The 16,423-nt window shown below is 48.1% G+C and overlaps 1 protein-coding gene across 1 annotated transcript in view; it reads right to left on the bottom strand.

The window, feature by feature from the left end:
• Positions 1 to 4,340: 4,340 nt before the first annotated feature.
• LOC134740312 (uncharacterized) overlaps positions 4,341 to 16,423 on the bottom strand; it is an 18,865-nt gene continuing 6,782 nt past the window's right edge. The window contains exons 2-4 of the mRNA XM_063671707.1: positions 15,879 to 16,167; positions 14,147 to 14,272; positions 4,341 to 5,352 (exon numbers count right to left, since the gene is read on the bottom strand). The gene's annotated coding sequence lies outside the window, so the exon portion shown is untranslated. The remainder of the gene's footprint in view (positions 5,353 to 14,146; positions 14,273 to 15,878; positions 16,168 to 16,423) is intronic.

Genomic DNA, 16,423 nt, shown 5'->3' with positions numbered 1-16,423 from the left:
CTGAATGGTGGCGATCACCACAGAGGAGAACTCTCTTCTACCCCCTCCGCGCCACATGCACACACATGCACATTCACACACACACGCACACAATTGTACACACATGCAGACTCACACGCTCACACTAACATACGTGCACAATTGTACACACATGCACACTCAAACACGCACACCCGTGCACAACTGCACACGCACTCACACATGCACACACGTACTCACACACGTACAATTGCACACATGCACACGTGCACTCACACGTACACACTCGCACACACGTGCACACCTGCACACACGTGCACTCACATGTACACACTCGCACACACGTGCACACCTGCACACATGTGCACTCATACGTACACACTCGCACACACACACGCTCACACTTGCACTCACACACGCACACTCACACACATGCACACTCACATGCCCGCCAGGGCAGGCGCCTGGCTCTCCAGGAGGCAGGGCAAGTTTCCAGACAGAAGGATGAGAGCCATGTTGTGGCACAGGAGGGCCCCATGGCGGATGATGGGGAGGAAAGGCCATGTGGACAGGCAGGGGTGGGGTTGGGAGGGGCTCCTCATCTTTCCTGAGCAGGGCCTGGGTGGAACCAAGTCTCCTGGAATTGTTTATTGTTGACTTCACCAACATATTCTTAAAACTCAAAACTGCTCAGAAGATAATCTAACTGCACAAACATGCAGACACAAACAGTAAGGGTCCCTTGGCATCAAACTGGCAAACTGTGGTGGCAGAAACACAGGAAGGAGCCATTCCAGGTGTGAGGCTTGCTGTCCCTCCCTCTTCAGTGCGCTGGCTACCAAGCCTTTGCCAATCCCCAGTGCAGCAGTTCACAGATTTTTACTGCTAAGAACGGCTTTTGGCAACCCCAAAAATGTGATGTGCCCTTTTGGTGGGTAGAATTAATTGGCGTAATATAAGGTGTCCTCCTCTCAGGCTTCAGCGCTGCTGCTGCATCTTCGCAGCCTCTCTCAGCCTTGGTTCTGCCACCTTTCCTCACTCAGACAACAACAGGCTCCTCCTAGCGAGGAGGTAATGAGCTCCCACTGGACTTTGGGGTCCTCTAGAGTCACCTGCAAACTCCACTCCTCCCTCCCAATGTCGCCTCTAGAAAATTCCTTTGTCCTCGAGGCTCTCCTTTCAGGGAAGGACCCTCATGGGGACACAGTGCCTCCTCTGGGACACACAGCCATAATACTCTTCTCATAAGAAATCCAACTCCTTGACCAGGCATGGTGGCTCACGCCTGTAATCCCAGCACTTTGGGAGGCCAAGGCAGGTGGATCACCTGAAGTCAAGAGTTCGAGACCAGCCTGACCAACATGGTAAAACCCCATCTCTACTAAAAATACAAAAATAGCTGGGCGTCGTGGTGCGTGCCTGTAATCCCAGCTACTCGGGAGGCTGAGGCAGAAGAATCACTTGAACCCAGGAGGCGGAGGTTGCAGTGAGCAGAGATCACACCACTGCCCTCCAGCCTGGGCGACAGAGCAAGACTCTGTCGAAAAAGAAAAAGAGAAAACAAAAGAAAAGAAAAGAAATCCAACTCCTCTGCTACCCATGAGGGACAGTGGCTCAGGATGAAAGAGAAGTTTGACAATCCCTAAATATCACAGGCTTAAGAAGAGCCATTACCCAAGAAGTCGGTGTGGAAAGAGCTGCCGGCCTCAGCCACAGCTGTCCTCTACCCACACTGCCGCCTGCCGCAGGCCACAGCACCATCAGCCAAAAAAGCCCACTGATATCTGGGTTACAGGGCTTGAGGCTGCCTTGATTTCTGGCTAACAGCTGGGCCGTCCTCGGCAAGAGCTCTCCTGGGAACGGGTTGGGGAGATTCCCTGTGCCCTGTCATTCTGACGTCTCCCTGCACAAGGGAGCAGGTTAACCATGTCCTTGCCACCTCATCTTTGAAAACATCTCATAAAAGCGCATCAGAGAAAACAGTCTTTTCATCCCACCTATCATTAGTTCCCAGAACAGGGGCTGGAAGTAGGCAGCCTCCCTGAGAGTTTGCGGGATGAGGCAACACCGGCGCCTGAGCTACCATTTAGCCTATTTCTAGAGATAAGCCTGTTGATGTCAAAGTCAGGAATGACCAACTCCAGCCAACAGCGCCCTGTGGGACTGGGTCTGTGACATCTCCTTTCTCCCAGGCACCATCCCCAGGGCAGGAGACAGGAACCCTAGATCGTGGGGGTTTGTGAACTGACCTAGGTAAATAATAACAAGTTGGGCTGCACTCTCCTTGAAGTAATTCAAAGTACTTTATCACCATTACCTCACTGATCTTAACTAACATCCAAAGAAGGAAGGAAAGAAAAAAGGCAGAAGCTTTCTCATTTCCTAAAACAAAAGTGAATGGGGGCTGGGTGCGGTGGCTCACACCTGTGATCCCAGCACTTTGGGAGGCCAAGGCAGGTGGATTAGCTGATGTCAGGAGTTCGACACCAGCCTGACCAATATGATGAAATCCCGCCTCTGCTAAAAATACAAAAACTTAGCTAGGTGTGGTGGTGGGCACATGTAATTCCAGCTACCCAGGAGGCTGAGACAGGAGAATCGCTTGAACCTGGGAGGCAGAGGTTGCATTGAGCCAAGATCTCACCACTGCACTCCAGCCTGGGCAACAGAGCAAGACTCCATCTCAAAAAAAAAAAAAAAAAAAAAGTGAATGGGGAGTGGGAGCTTTTAGGTGAACCAGCTCCTGTTCACCTATGGTCAGTGAAGAACAAGTACCTCAAATATACACAATAACACTAATGGGGAGGGGGGAGGGCATACAAATGAACTCCAAAGCCCTGACTGTGGCCCATAGCTGGAGAAAACAAAAAAGATTCCTGATTTGGGGAGAAGAGTCCTCAACTGGGAGTTTGACAGTTCAGACTGATTTCAAAAGACAGGCTGAATTTTACCCCTCTGTGCTGGAAAGGGTATCGAACCATAAACTCCCCCTGCCCTGACTTCACCAAACTTTGTAAATAACAGAGACGCGCACCCGAGTAATTAGAAGAAAAAGCTAAGTGGCTTGTCAGCTAAGTGGCTTGAGTAGGCACAGGTGTGGCTGGAAGCATTCTGTGTATTTTCTCTACAGCCAAATGTGTAAATAGTCAGAAATACTAGTTTAATGAGCTTATAAATTTGGAGTGACTCTTTACATCTGACAGTGAGGTCTGGGGTTCAACTATTTCGCCTCTGAAATCAAAGAGGCTGTGATGGGGTATTCATCTTTTACCTTTTTTTTTTCTTTTCTTTTTTTTCTTTTTTTGAGATGGAGTTTCGCTCTTGTTGCCTAGGCTGGACTGCAGTGGCACAATCTCAGCTCACTGCAACCTGTCTCCCGGGTTCAAGCAATTCTCCTGCCTCCGCCTCCTGAGTAGCTAGGATTACAGGCACCCACCACAACACCCGGCTAATTTTGTGTATTTTTAGTAGAGACGGGGTTTCATCATGTTGGCTAGTCTGGTCTTGAACTCCTGACCTCAGGTGATCCACCCACCTCGGTCTCCCAAAGTGCTGGGATTACAGGCGTGAGCCACCACGCCTGGCCCATCTCTGATCAATTCTTCCAGAATGTTCCACAGGTTTCTTCTTCACACTTTATGATTCTATTTTACCGACCCAAACAATTCGCCCTCCAATGTTTCGTGGAGGGGATAACAACTCTGGGTATTCGAAGATGTTTTCTGACATCTTATCTCTTTCCTTCCCTCCTTGGTCTGCGCTGGGCTACCTGAAATGCCTCCTAAACGCGTGCTTCCCTTATGAATGTTCATTAGATGGGTACTTGTCCTGCTTAACTCCTACAAATTCACAAGTTCTCTAATGCTCAAGTTCAAAGCACTTGCATCTCTAGGTAATCACTGTTTGCTAAAATGCTCTTTAGCTTTTTCTAACTACAATGTTTCTAAACGTTAATTTAATTGAACTTAAAAGCGATTGTGCATAATGTGCCGCAACTTGGCACTCAGGTCTTGTAAACAGTGTCTTGCTGACAGGGTAGGTCCAGTGCAGGAAATAACCCCGTCAGCAGCGCTGTCCCACACAGGACTACAAATCCATGACAGCCTCAGGGGCTCCCCACGAGGCACACTGGGTGATGTCATTCTTCTGGGGCTTGGCTAGGCCATGACTGGGTCTAGAGGCACTCTCTCTTCCCAGTCCGTTTTTAGAACTAATATTTGCAATGCCACTTCCACATTTCCCTCTATTTCTGATTCATGTCAGCCTGGGGCCTGAGACAGAACAAGCCTGCAGCTGAACACATGGTTGCCACTTTTTTTCCAGAACCTTAGGAAAACGCTGTTAATATTCAGGGCTATGAGTGACCTTGCCGTCCCACATCGTGGAACTGTTTATTAAACAGACGGATGGACAACCTTATAATTAGGTCAACTACGTACACTCCGATTCAAGCCCTTGGTTCCATTCCTTTTCTCTCTAAGATTAGGGAATTTCTCAATGACCAATAACGCAGAAATACACTCCCTCACATCCCGAGGGAGATTGCTCAGCCTACAGCCACCCCGTGAAGATCCCATGACTTCTGGCATCTGCCCTAATAACCTGAGTCTCTTATCTGTGAGTTTTGGTTTGTCAGACCCTGTTGTTCGCATCAGTCTTCCTGTGCCTGTGAGGACAGAACCCGGACAAAGTGGGAGTCCTGAACCTGCGTATGCTGGTTGAATAGGTAAACACCCTCAGATAAGGAGGCCTTGGGAAAACCATTGTGACGTCCTCCTAAGAATGCAAGGTGTAAAAGTTCCGATCCCACTCTCCCACCCCTAAACCAGCTGAGACACAGACCTGCCCTTCCCCAGGTTGACTTGGCCCGACTAGATAGCATCTGCAATCTGCACTCGCTCCCTCCCTCCCAAGTGAATCAGTCCCCAACCGGTTACCTCCCCAGGCTCCTTGGAGACAATGCCAAGTACAGCCTAGGGGGTGATGGTTCCATTTGAGGAGCCTGGCATCTCGGAGAGTGCCACCCCAATCCCCCGCTTTGGGCAGGTGCATGGGGAGGACTCAGGAAAGAGGTGTTCTGCCATGGACCAGTCCAGGTCCAAAAAGTCTTGAGAAACGCCCGGGAGCCAGGAGAAGAGCTAAGAGATGAAAGGAGATGCCTGAGGTGCCGCAGCCCAGGTCTGAGCCGGGCTAGAAACCGCGTGACAAAACAACGATGCGTTCTTAGCCTTGATGGAACTCGCAGATTAGCTCGGCTTTCTTCCTTTTGTTTTGTTTTGTTTTATTCATCTCTGTCGCATCTATTGTCCTCTGGGCATGTGACACTTCCACTTTTTCTCTTCTTTGGTCCTCTTCCAGAAGTTCTGTTCTGTGCTGGATTAGGTCAGGAGTGATGGATTCTTATTATACACATGAGATATGGTGGATGAATGTGTTGATCTGACACTCATTGAGAGTTCTAAACAGGGAATCATAGCAGTGACAAGTGGTGACAGACATGGTTCCTGCCTCTTGAGCTTCTGTGGGACCCAGCAGGCTGGAAGGCGCACCCAGCTTTATGCATCTGCCCTCAGGAGAGCTGCACAGGCTCCAATTTTTCTACTTTTATTTTTAATTTATTTCTTTTTTTTGAGATGGAGTCTCACTCTGTCGTCCAGGCTGGAGTGCAGTGGCACAATCTCTGCCCCCCAGGTTCAAGTGATTCTCCTGCCTCAGCCTCCCAAGTAGCTGGGATTACAGCTGCCTGCCACTGCGCCCAGCTAATTTTTGTATTTTTAGTAGAGACAGGGTTTCACCATCTTGGCGAGGCTAGTCTTGAACTCCTGACCTCGTGATCCACCTGCCTTGGCCTCCAAAAGTGTTGGAATTACAGGCGTGAGCCACTGCGCCCCGCCTCAGGCTCCGATTTTTCTAAATGAAAGCCTCATCTCTTACTGACCCACTGGGTAACTGAACCCTTGATTTTCATGTAAGACTGATCTCTTGGCCTGGCGCAGTGGCTCACGCCTATAATCCCAGCACTTTGGGAGGCCAAGGCAGGCAGATCACCAGATCAGGAGATTGAGACCATCCTGGCCAACATGGTGAAACCCCGTCTCTACTAAAAATACAAAAATTAGCTGGGTGTGGTGGAGTGCACCTGTAATTCCAGCTACTTGGAAGGCTGAGGCAGGAGAATGGTTTGAACCCAGGAGGCAGAGATTGCCCAGTGAGCCAAAATCACGCCACTCCACTCCAGCCTGGCGACAGAGTGAGACTCCGTCTCAAAAAGAAAACAAACAAAAAACGGATCTCCCACTGGTAACAACTGGTTAATTAGTCTCTGGTTTTCTGTCCTTCTACTCAAATGCTCCAGAAGAGCTCTGTATTTAAATACGCCCAAGTATGAATCTCTGGTCAAGTGAAGACTATCTCTAGAAAATGAGTAAGTCTTCCCAAATTCATCTGCCTCAGCTAGGACTGGCATAAATCACTTTTTCTTGAATTGGTCTCCATTGCATATCCCATTTTCTTCTCATCTTTTTTTTTTAATTGCCAAACAAGATGTATGCCACCCAAGCCACAAAACGGTAGGCAACCAATTTCTGTCCTGCTACATCCAAAATTCTCTAAGGTTCTACAAATACGAGCAATGATTACCAAAGGACTTGTGCTGTAAGGGAAGAAGAGCAATTGGAAATATTCCGGCTAGTGCCAGGAGCTCTGGGGAGCCCAGCTCTGCCTGGCTGCCTGGGTCCAGTCATTCCCAAGGAGATAATGTCTATGGCTGCTGATAGGTCTCTCTGGTGACCGCAATTTCAGAACTGGGAATTGGTGGTGGTCTGATGCGTAGCCTAACAAAGGGCCAGTGTGTCTCTGTCCCAGAAATTGAGATTGTCCCAGAAATCTGAGGCCACATGATTGCCCGCAGGACAGCTCTGAGAAGACGCCATTTAGCTGATTAAAGCAAATGTTCAAACTCTCCTCCAAACCCACCTATCTACTCACAATTTGCATCCCCCCAACCCCCATCAGTCTCCTTTTTTAAAAAAAGAGATATGCTAGGCCAGGCATGGTGGCTCAGGCCTGTAATTCCAACATGTTGGGAGGCTGAGGCAGGAGGATCACTTGAGACCAGGAGTTTGAGACCAGCCTGGGCAACAGAGCCAGACCCTGTCTCTAAAAAAAGAAAGAAAAAAGAGAGAGAGAAATGCTAGCGGTAAAAAAACGTAACTTAAAGCCTGTACATTCCCCGCAGGGGGGTCTTTATGGCCTTGTATCCAGCTGGCTCTTCCCAGATTCAAAAGCAATTATTCCAAAAGAATGCTTTATGGTTAAAATTAAACCACAGTCCAAAAGCTATTAGAACTGGACTTTGAACAAATGCCAAAGAGGACAGTTATGAACATCTTCTTGACAGAAAAAGAAGGAGACCCACCAGAAGGAAGAAATTTAAAACAAACAAAAAATTAAGTAAAATGTTGAAACCTGTTCAACCACCCTACTTCAGTTAGAACGCACTTTTTAACCACATTAGGAAAGCGAAACTCGCCGTGGGTGGGGTGGAAACGCTGCCAGGTCATCCTGTCTAAAGAAACTCTTGGTCGCGCCTACCTGAGGGACGTGCGGGCGCGGCTCGGCCCCCACGAGGCGCCCCGACACCCCGCCGGCCGCGCGGCTCCCGCAGGCACAGCGCCCGCCCCGGCGAGCACCAGCGCATCACCCCGGTGACGTGGGTCACCTGCCCTGATGCGTTATTCCGCCGCTTGATGAAGAAACCAGCATTTAGGAAAACACAGAGGCGCACATTAGCGTGCACGAAAACGCCCGAGGGAGCTGAGAGCTGGCGAGGTCACGAGTGCCGGGCTCCGGGCGGGGGGTGGGGCAGGGCGGCGGGGCAGGGCCGGGGCGGGAGCGGCGATCCGAGGCCGGATCAGCAGCGCCCCCTCCTGGAACGCCGGGAGCGCCGCGCGCGCGGATGCCGCTCTCTTTCCAGCCCGGCGCGCCGCTGCCCCCTATCGGACAAACGCTTTGACCGTTGGCTAAAGCAAGTATCAGACGTCAGCCCCTCCAGGTGGCAAGCACGCCTGGCCAAGCCTCAGTTTCCACATCTCTCAAATGGGAGCGATGGCAACACTATCTACCCTTGCACACCTCAGAGGGTGACCAGGAGCAAATGAAGGAAGCACCGCAGTTTCTCCCTGGGCCGGCCTCGCTGCTTAGGCCCCAGCAAAATCCGGGTCGCCTCCCCGAGGTCATCTTTCTCCCCCGTGTCTGAACTAGGAGCACAGTTATAAAACCACAGTCATGTTGTTCTAAGAGTGGCGTCTCTCTTCTAGTAGCTTCGATAACTCCACAAATGTATTTAACATAATTTTCAAAACATTTTTTCTTATAAGCATGTATCATAATTTAAATTAGTTTTCTGGCAATTATCCATTCACTGTCTGAATCCCCCACCACACTGTGAGTCCTGGGGATGCAGGGACCTCCCTGTCACTGTCATTGTTGTGTCTCCAGAATCTGCCTAGCATAGTGCCTCCCACACAGTAGGTGCTCAATAAATCGCTGTTGGAAAAATACATGGATGAAGCCTAGGAGCTGGAGGCTAGCCAGAAACAGAAAGGACAAAGTCAGATACGGGGGGAAATCCTATTTCCAGAATGGTAACTCAAGTGAATATTAAAAATGAGGCGCCGGGCGCGGTGGCTCACGCCTGTAATTCCAGCAGTTTGGGAGGCCAAGGCAGGCGGATCACGAGGTCGGGAGATCGAGACCATCCCGGCTAATGTGGTGAAACCCTGTCTCTACTAAAAATACAAAAAAAATTAGCCCGGCGTGGTGTTGGGCACCTGTAGTCCCAGCTACTCGGGAGGCTGAGGCAGGAGAATGGTGTGAACCCGGGAGGCAGAGCTTGCAGTGAGCCGAGATCGCGCCACTGGACTCCAGCCTGGGCGATAGAGCGAGACTCCGTCTCAAAAAAATAAATAAATAAAATAAAAATAAAAATAAAAATAAAAATAAATAAATAAATAAACAAATAAATAAAAATAAAAATGAGGCCAAAGGCTGGGTGCGGTGGCTCATTCCTGTAATCCTAGCACTTTGGGAGGCCGAGGTAGGTGAATCATTTGAGGCCAGGAGTTCGAGACCAGTGGGGCCAACATGGTAAAACACTGTCTCTACTAAAAATAGAAAAAAATTAACTGGGCGTGGTGGTGCGCACCTGTAATCCCAGCTACTGAGGAGACTGAGGCATGAGAATCTCTTCACCCTGGGAGGCAGAGGTTGCAGTGAGCCGAGATTGCACCACTGCACTCCTGCCTGGTGACAGAGTGAGACTCTGTGTCAAAAAATAAAAATAAGAAAGGCCAGGCACAGTGACTCACGCCTGTAATACCAGCACTGGAGGAAGCCAAGGTAGGAGGATCACTTAGGCCCAGGAGTTCAAGACCAGCCTGGGCAACAAGGTGAAACCACATCTCTGCAAAAAATACAAAAATTAGCCAGGCACTGTGGCGCATGTCTGTAGTTTCAGCTATTTGGGAGGCTGAAGTGGGAGGATTGCTTGAGCCCAGGAGGTGGAAGCCGCAGGGAACCATGATCACACCACTGCATTCCAGCCTGGGTGACAGAGTGAGATCCTGTCTCTAAATAATAATAATAGTAATTAATAAAATAAAATAAAAATGAAAGGCCAGGCACAGTGGTGAGTGCCTATAATCCCAGCTACTCAGGAGACTGAGGTTGGAGGATCACTTGAGCCCAGGTGTTCTAATCCAGCTTGGGCAATGCAGGGAGACACCATCTCTATTTTAAAAAGAAAAAAGAAAGAAAAGGTGGGGATGATGAAAAAGGTTTTTAAATAGAAAGAGGTGGTGGTTGCACAACATTGTGAATGCACCAAATGCCACTGAATTGTGTGCTATAAAATGATTAATTATATGTTATATGCATTTCACCTCAATAAAAAAATGAAAGGGCAGAATTGTAATATAATCATTATGATCATTCCTGATTTAGACACTGCAAATACTTGATGAAGTCAACATAAAGAGAATAACTTTTATAGAGTGTTCTACAGTTGACATAAATGTTTTCATATAAATGATTTCATTTGTCCCTCCCAACAAGCCCATTAACTTGCAGATGAGGAAAACAGGATTGCAGATCAGTGGCTTCCTTCCAACGGGTAGGACACACTCCCACTCGGGGGCTCTGCCCTTGAGGCTCCCCGCTATGAAAAGACTTCCTCCAAACCACAGCTTCCCCCTCCCCTCTTGCTGGGCTCTGCTTCAAGAGTCACCAGAAGGGCCTTCCTCAAAGAGCAGCCCTCCTCCCCATCGTCATTCTCTCTCCCTTACCCTGCTTGAGTTTTTCTTTAAAATTCTTAGGACATATTATATTGACATTATTTCTTTTTGTCTCCTTCCACGATAATGTAAGCACCAAGAGAACAGGGCTATTTGTCAGTTTTGTTCTCTGTTATAATCCTGACATCTGGAATGGTGCCTGACAAATAATAGGTGCTTAATAAATATTGTTAAATGAATGCATTTGTTAAAGGAATGAATAACTTTGCCATGAACTTGGCCAGATCTTTTGAGGAGCCAAGGCTGTTTAGGTCACACCACAAAAACGAAATTACAATGTGATGGAGATAAAATACCAGTTGTGAGAGGCCTGTAATGAAGCGCTACCCAGTTCACTGATTGTTACCTGCGTGTGCTCCACTTATCCCCCAGGGAGGCACCTGTCTGTTGTATCCCTGGCTCCCAGCATGGTGCTAGACAGCTAGTATTAGGCACTGGTCTGCATCAGTAAGAAACAATGGATTCTGAGCAACACAAACAAGAACAGAACTGGCCACAGTGCACGTCCCGGTCCCGCCCTAAGTGTGCACATGGCGGGGAACGGGGAGTCTCTGAGGACCAGAAGAAGGAGGAAGGAGGACGTGCAAGACAGGGGTCAGAGTCCAGGGAGCAGCAGAGCATGGCCTTGTGAGCCCCACGTGATTTGTGTAGAAATGGCTCCCGATACCAAGCTGATCTGCCATGCAAACCTCGCACGATTACTTCCTATTCCCAGGGGAGAACTTGCAGGGCTAGCCTCTCGTGAGTGGAGTCAGCGTGGTCTGACAGGATGGATGACCCCTGTGCTATGGACATATGGACAGTGAGCCTCTGAGAGGCAGTGGCCACTCCATAATACTGTCCAGTGGCCTCTGAGAAATTCCTGGCCAGCAGTGGCCGCCTTCCTCCAGTTCCTGAGCCAGGCAGCCAGGTGTGATGGAAAGTTGTCAGGTGTAACTCAAAGAACATAGATTAAGAGTCTAGAGGCTGAGCGGTGGCTCACACCTGTAACCAACCCCAGCACGTTTGGGAGGCCAAGGCAGGTGGATCACCTGAGGTCAGGAGTTTGAGACAAGCCTGGACAACATGGTGAAACCTCATCTCTACTAAAAATACAAAAATTAGCCGGGCATGGTGGCAGACACCTGTATTCCCAGCTACTTGGGAGGCTGAGGCAGGAGAATTGCTTGAACCCGGGAGGCAGAGGTTGCAGTGAGCTGAGATCAAGCCACTGCACTCCAGCCTGGGTGACAGAGCGAGACTCTGGCTCAAAAAAAAAAAAAAGAAAAGAAAAAGAGTCAACTCCTGCGCTTTGCTGGCAGCTCTGCTTCCTGCACCTGTTTGAACCTATATCTCTAAGGGCACTATACAGATCGCAAACAAAAACTCACACAAGCATGAAATGTGGTCATTTGTCCAACCTGACCATGGGCACGGGGAATTATTGTTATACTTTAAATGGAACATAATATTTAATACAGATAAATACCTGTTTGCCAGTGTGGGCCTCACATTTGAACGTTATGGTACAGAAACGTCTTTTCACCCTTTAACAAATCATAAAAGTTTATTAAAATGTTCTCTTTTTTTGAGACCGAATTTCGCTCTTGTCACCCAGGCTGGAACGCAAAGGTGCAATCTTGGCTCACTGCAACCTCCGCTTCCTGGGTTCAAGTGATTCTCCTGCCTCAGCCTCCCGAGTAGCTGGAATTACAGGCACCCGCCACCATGCCTGGTTAATTTTTGTATTTTTAATAGAGATGGGTTTTCACCATGTTGGCCAGGCTGGTCTTGAAAAAATGTTCTGAAAGTGAAGTTTGTTTCCTTCCTTCTTTCCTTGCTTTCTTCCTTCCTTCCTTTTCTTTCTTTTTTTTTTTTTTTTTTTTTGTTTTCATGGTCTCGCTCTGTCACCCAGGCTGGAGCGTAGTGGCACAATCTCAGCTCACTGCAACCTCCACCTCCCGGGCTCAAGTGATCCTCCCACACCAGCTTCCAGAGTAGCTGGGACTACAGGCATGGGCCACCAGGACCCTCTAATTTTTGTATATTTTGTAGAGACGGGGTTTTGCCATTTGCCTAGGCTGCTCTCAAACTCCTGGACTCGAGCAGTCTGCCCACCTTGGTGTCCTAAAGTGCTGGGATTATAGGTGTGAGCCAGGGCACCCAGACTCTGAAACTGAATTTCTACAGAAAACTCCAAGCTTTGTAAACTGTGGTCCATGCCCCCATAAACAAACATGCACAGGTGTGCGCGTGCGCGCGCACACACACACGCAATCTTCCCCCACAGCTTCCTTATCATATGTCCAAAGTACGCAGCTCAAAATTCAAGCAAATTATTTCTTACAAAACAAATTTTTAAAAAATCACAACGTGATTCGCATACTGGCAATAAGCTGTTACTTGCCATTTTCCAGGGTACTATTTGTATTTTGTTTTAATTTATGCTGGTTTCAGGAACTATGGCCATTTGCCTTTTTCCTGCACTACCTGTGCAGAACCCTTCTCCCTGTGGGCACTCAAGCATGAGTGGGCATTTAGTTTTTCTCAATTCCCACAGCATGTTTTTATCTTATATTGCCTACAATTCAGAAAAGGTATTTAGCCATCAGTGGAGGCCTGGGCTTGGCATGCATTAAATGCACAAACACAGCCTGGTGTCAAAGCCAAGCTGAGTGGCGCACCTCGTGACAGAACAGCAGAAAGGCAGACCCAGGTGCCTGCGGAGGTGGCAGGGACCCCAGGCAGGCCAGGGGGGCCTGGCCAACTGGGGTGCCCAGGCCCCAGCGGAAGGAAACAGAGAGAAGCAACTCCAGTTCCTACATGGGCCCAGTGTGGCCAGATCTTCTCATTTTCCAAGAAAAGCCAGAAACTCACTTTTTAATGTGAATCTCTGCATTTCAAAAAGGTACCAATTAATTCTAAACATGGTCTTAAAATATTCTGTGAGGCAAACATAACACATCTATGGCCGATGTGGCATCAGAGCCACCTAACTGTGAGCTCTCCAGAGCAGAAGATGGTTCCAGCAGGCTTCTGCCCGGAATTGGCCATTCATTCACTGCTAACTAGGGAGGTCGCTTTACCTCCTAGTCACATGGCACTGAAGACCCAGCCAGCTGGTAGAGCTACCACATAGGTCCAAACCCTCCTCACACCACCACTTACTACCAACACATACTAGCTATGTCGTTTCGATTGACCACTCTGACGGGCTTCAATGCCACCTATAAAATGTGGATAATAATACAATCTTGCTTATAGGGTGGTTGTGGGATTAAGTGAGATAATGCGTGTAACGTGCCTAACGCAGAGTAAGCATTTCACATCAGCTACTGCTATCCATGCGCCTGGCACCTCCTTCCTCACTATCCATTCACATTAATCAGCCAATTCTGTTAAATGGGACGTTTAATATTCTCTCAAGTCTTGTTTTTATTCCTCCTCTGTCTGCTGTAACTCATAACCTCATCCTCTCTACCCTGAACTATTTATTTATTGTGTGTGTGTGTGTATAAGTGTGTGTGTGTGTGTGTGTGTTTGAGACAGGGTCTTGCTCTGTCACCCAGGCTGGAGTGCAGTGGTGCGATCAAGGCTCACTACAGCCTCAACCTCCCAGGCTCAAGTGATCCTCCCACCTCAGCCTCCTGAGTAGCTGGAACTACTGGCATATGCCACCATGCCCAGCTAATTTTGTTTATTTTTGTAGAGATGGGGTCTCACTCTGTTGCTCAGGCCAGTCTGGAACTCTTGGACTCAAGCAGTCCTCCTGCCTCGGCCTCTCAAAGGGTTGGGATTTCAGGCTTGAGCCACCTTGCCAGGCCTGAACTACTTACCATAATGATCTAGTAATCATATCTCCACTTTACTGAGTGCCCGCACACCATGCCCCGGTGACTCCATCTCTAAGCCGGACTTCTCTATGTGAAGCACAGATCTGATGGCATCATCTTCCCTGTCACCTACAGAACAGAGTTGCAATTCCTTAATCCTGCCTTTGAGGCTGCCTCCCCAGTCTGGCCCTAGGCTCATATCCTGCTAGTTTCTTTAAGATTCTCTCTGCTCTGGACTGGGCGTGGTGGCTCACGCCTGTAATCTCAACACTTTGGGAGGCCGAGGCTCAGGTGGATCACCTGAGGTCAGGAGTTTGAGACGGGCCTGGCCAACATGGTGAAACCCTGTCTCCACTAAAAATACAAAAATTAGCCAGGTATGGTGGCACATGCCTGTAATCCCAGCTACCTGGGAGGTAGAGGCAGGATAATTGCTTGAACCCGGGAGGTGGAGGCTGCAATAAGCCGAGATTGTGCCACTACATTCCAGCCTGGGTGACAGAGCGAGACCCTGTCTCAAAAAGAAAAAAAAAAAGGCCAACGCCAAGAGCCTGGTTTTACACATTTTTTGCATCCCCAGAGGGCACACGGTAAGTGCTCACTGTTTGCTGAATGAATTAATTGGACCAACTAAGAATGCATTTTAACCAAAAGTTAATGTTACTTGTTTTTTGTTTGTTTGTTTTGTTTTGTTTTTTGTTTGAGACGGAGTCTCCCTCTGTCGCCCAGGCTGGAGTGCAGTGGCATGATCTCTCCTCACTGCAACCTCCACCTCCCGAGCTCTATCAATTCTCCTGCCTCAGCCTCCTTAGTAGCTGGGATTACAGGTGCGCACCACCACACTTGGTTAATTTTTGTATTTTTAGTAGAGATGGGGTTTCACCATGTTGGCCAGGCTGGTCTCAAACGCCTAACCTCCAGTGATCTGCCTGCTTCAGCCTCCCAAAGTGCTAGGATTACAGGCATGAGCCACGGCACCCAATCAAAAGTTAATGTTACTTTAACACATTCTGTTACAAGAAACAAGGCTGGGACTATACAAAGAATAAAATAATAAAAATTTTAAAAATCGTCCATGCTTGGCCGGGCACGGTGGCTCATGACTGTAATCCCAACACTTTGGGAGGCTAAGGCAGGCGGATCACAAGGTCAGGAGATCGAGACCATTCTGGCTAACACAGTGAAACCCCGTCTCTACTGAAAAATACAAAAAAATTAGCTGGGCATGGTGGTGGGCACCTGTAGTCCCAGCTACTTGGGAGACGGAGGCAGGAGAATGGCGTGAACCTGGGAGGCGGAGCTTGCAGTGAGCCGAGTTCGTGCCACTGCACTCCAGCCTGGGTGTCAGAGCGAGACTCCGTCTCACAAAAAAAAAAAAAAAAAAAAAATCATCCAGGCTTGAGCCCAGGAGTTTGAGACCAGCTTGGGCAACATAGCGAGACCCCATCTCTATTTTATATACACACACACACACACACACACACACACACACACACACACACATAGATATATATATTTTTTAAATATACATATATGTGTATATACATATATAAATGTATACATACACATATAATTATACATACATATATGTATATATACTTAAATATACATATATATAATATATAAAATCACTCAGGAGCCCTGGAATGTGTGTGTTTTGGTTAATTTTAGTAGAAAAGGGTATTACCTATGCAAAGCTCTAGCTACCTAGATAACTGAAAATATCTGCACTTACGAGGTAGTTGGCATTTGTCACGGTATCTTGGTCTTCATTTTTCTTTCTGTGGCCCTGGTGAAATGTGTCTGATATCCCAGGAGAAAATGCAATCCAAAGAACGAATGTGGTTGTCTGGTTCATCATTTGTATACTGTGCGGTGCAATCTGAGAGATTTTCACAAAGCCAAAAACTGCCCAAGTATGATGACCTCGTGCCTGTGCAGTCCTCTTATGAAAGAGACGATTCCCCGGCTCTCAGAGAGTTTCCAGAGAAGGCTAGGAGTGATGATCTCGGGATGGCAGAGATCTAGGAAAGAAAATAAATGTCATTGTTTTTTGACATTTATATGTATATATATAAAATTATTATTATTATTTTTGGAGACAGAGTCTCACTCTGTCACTCAGATTGGAGTGCAGTGGCACAATCTCAGCTCGCTGCAACCTCCACCTCCAGGATTCAAGTGATTCTTGTGCCTCAGCCTCCCAAGTAGCTGGGATTACAGGCGTGAGCCACCACATCTGGCTAATTTTTGTATTTTTAGTAGAGACGGGGTTTCACC

This window comes from Pongo pygmaeus, chromosome 9 (genome assembly GCF_028885625.2).
Source record: "Pongo pygmaeus isolate AG05252 chromosome 9, NHGRI_mPonPyg2-v2.0_pri, whole genome shotgun sequence".
NCBI lineage: Eukaryota > Metazoa > Chordata > Mammalia > Primates > Hominidae > Pongo > Pongo pygmaeus.
The sequence above is the reverse complement of the archived record's forward strand: the minus strand, read 5'-3'. Positions and strand labels throughout refer to the sequence as shown.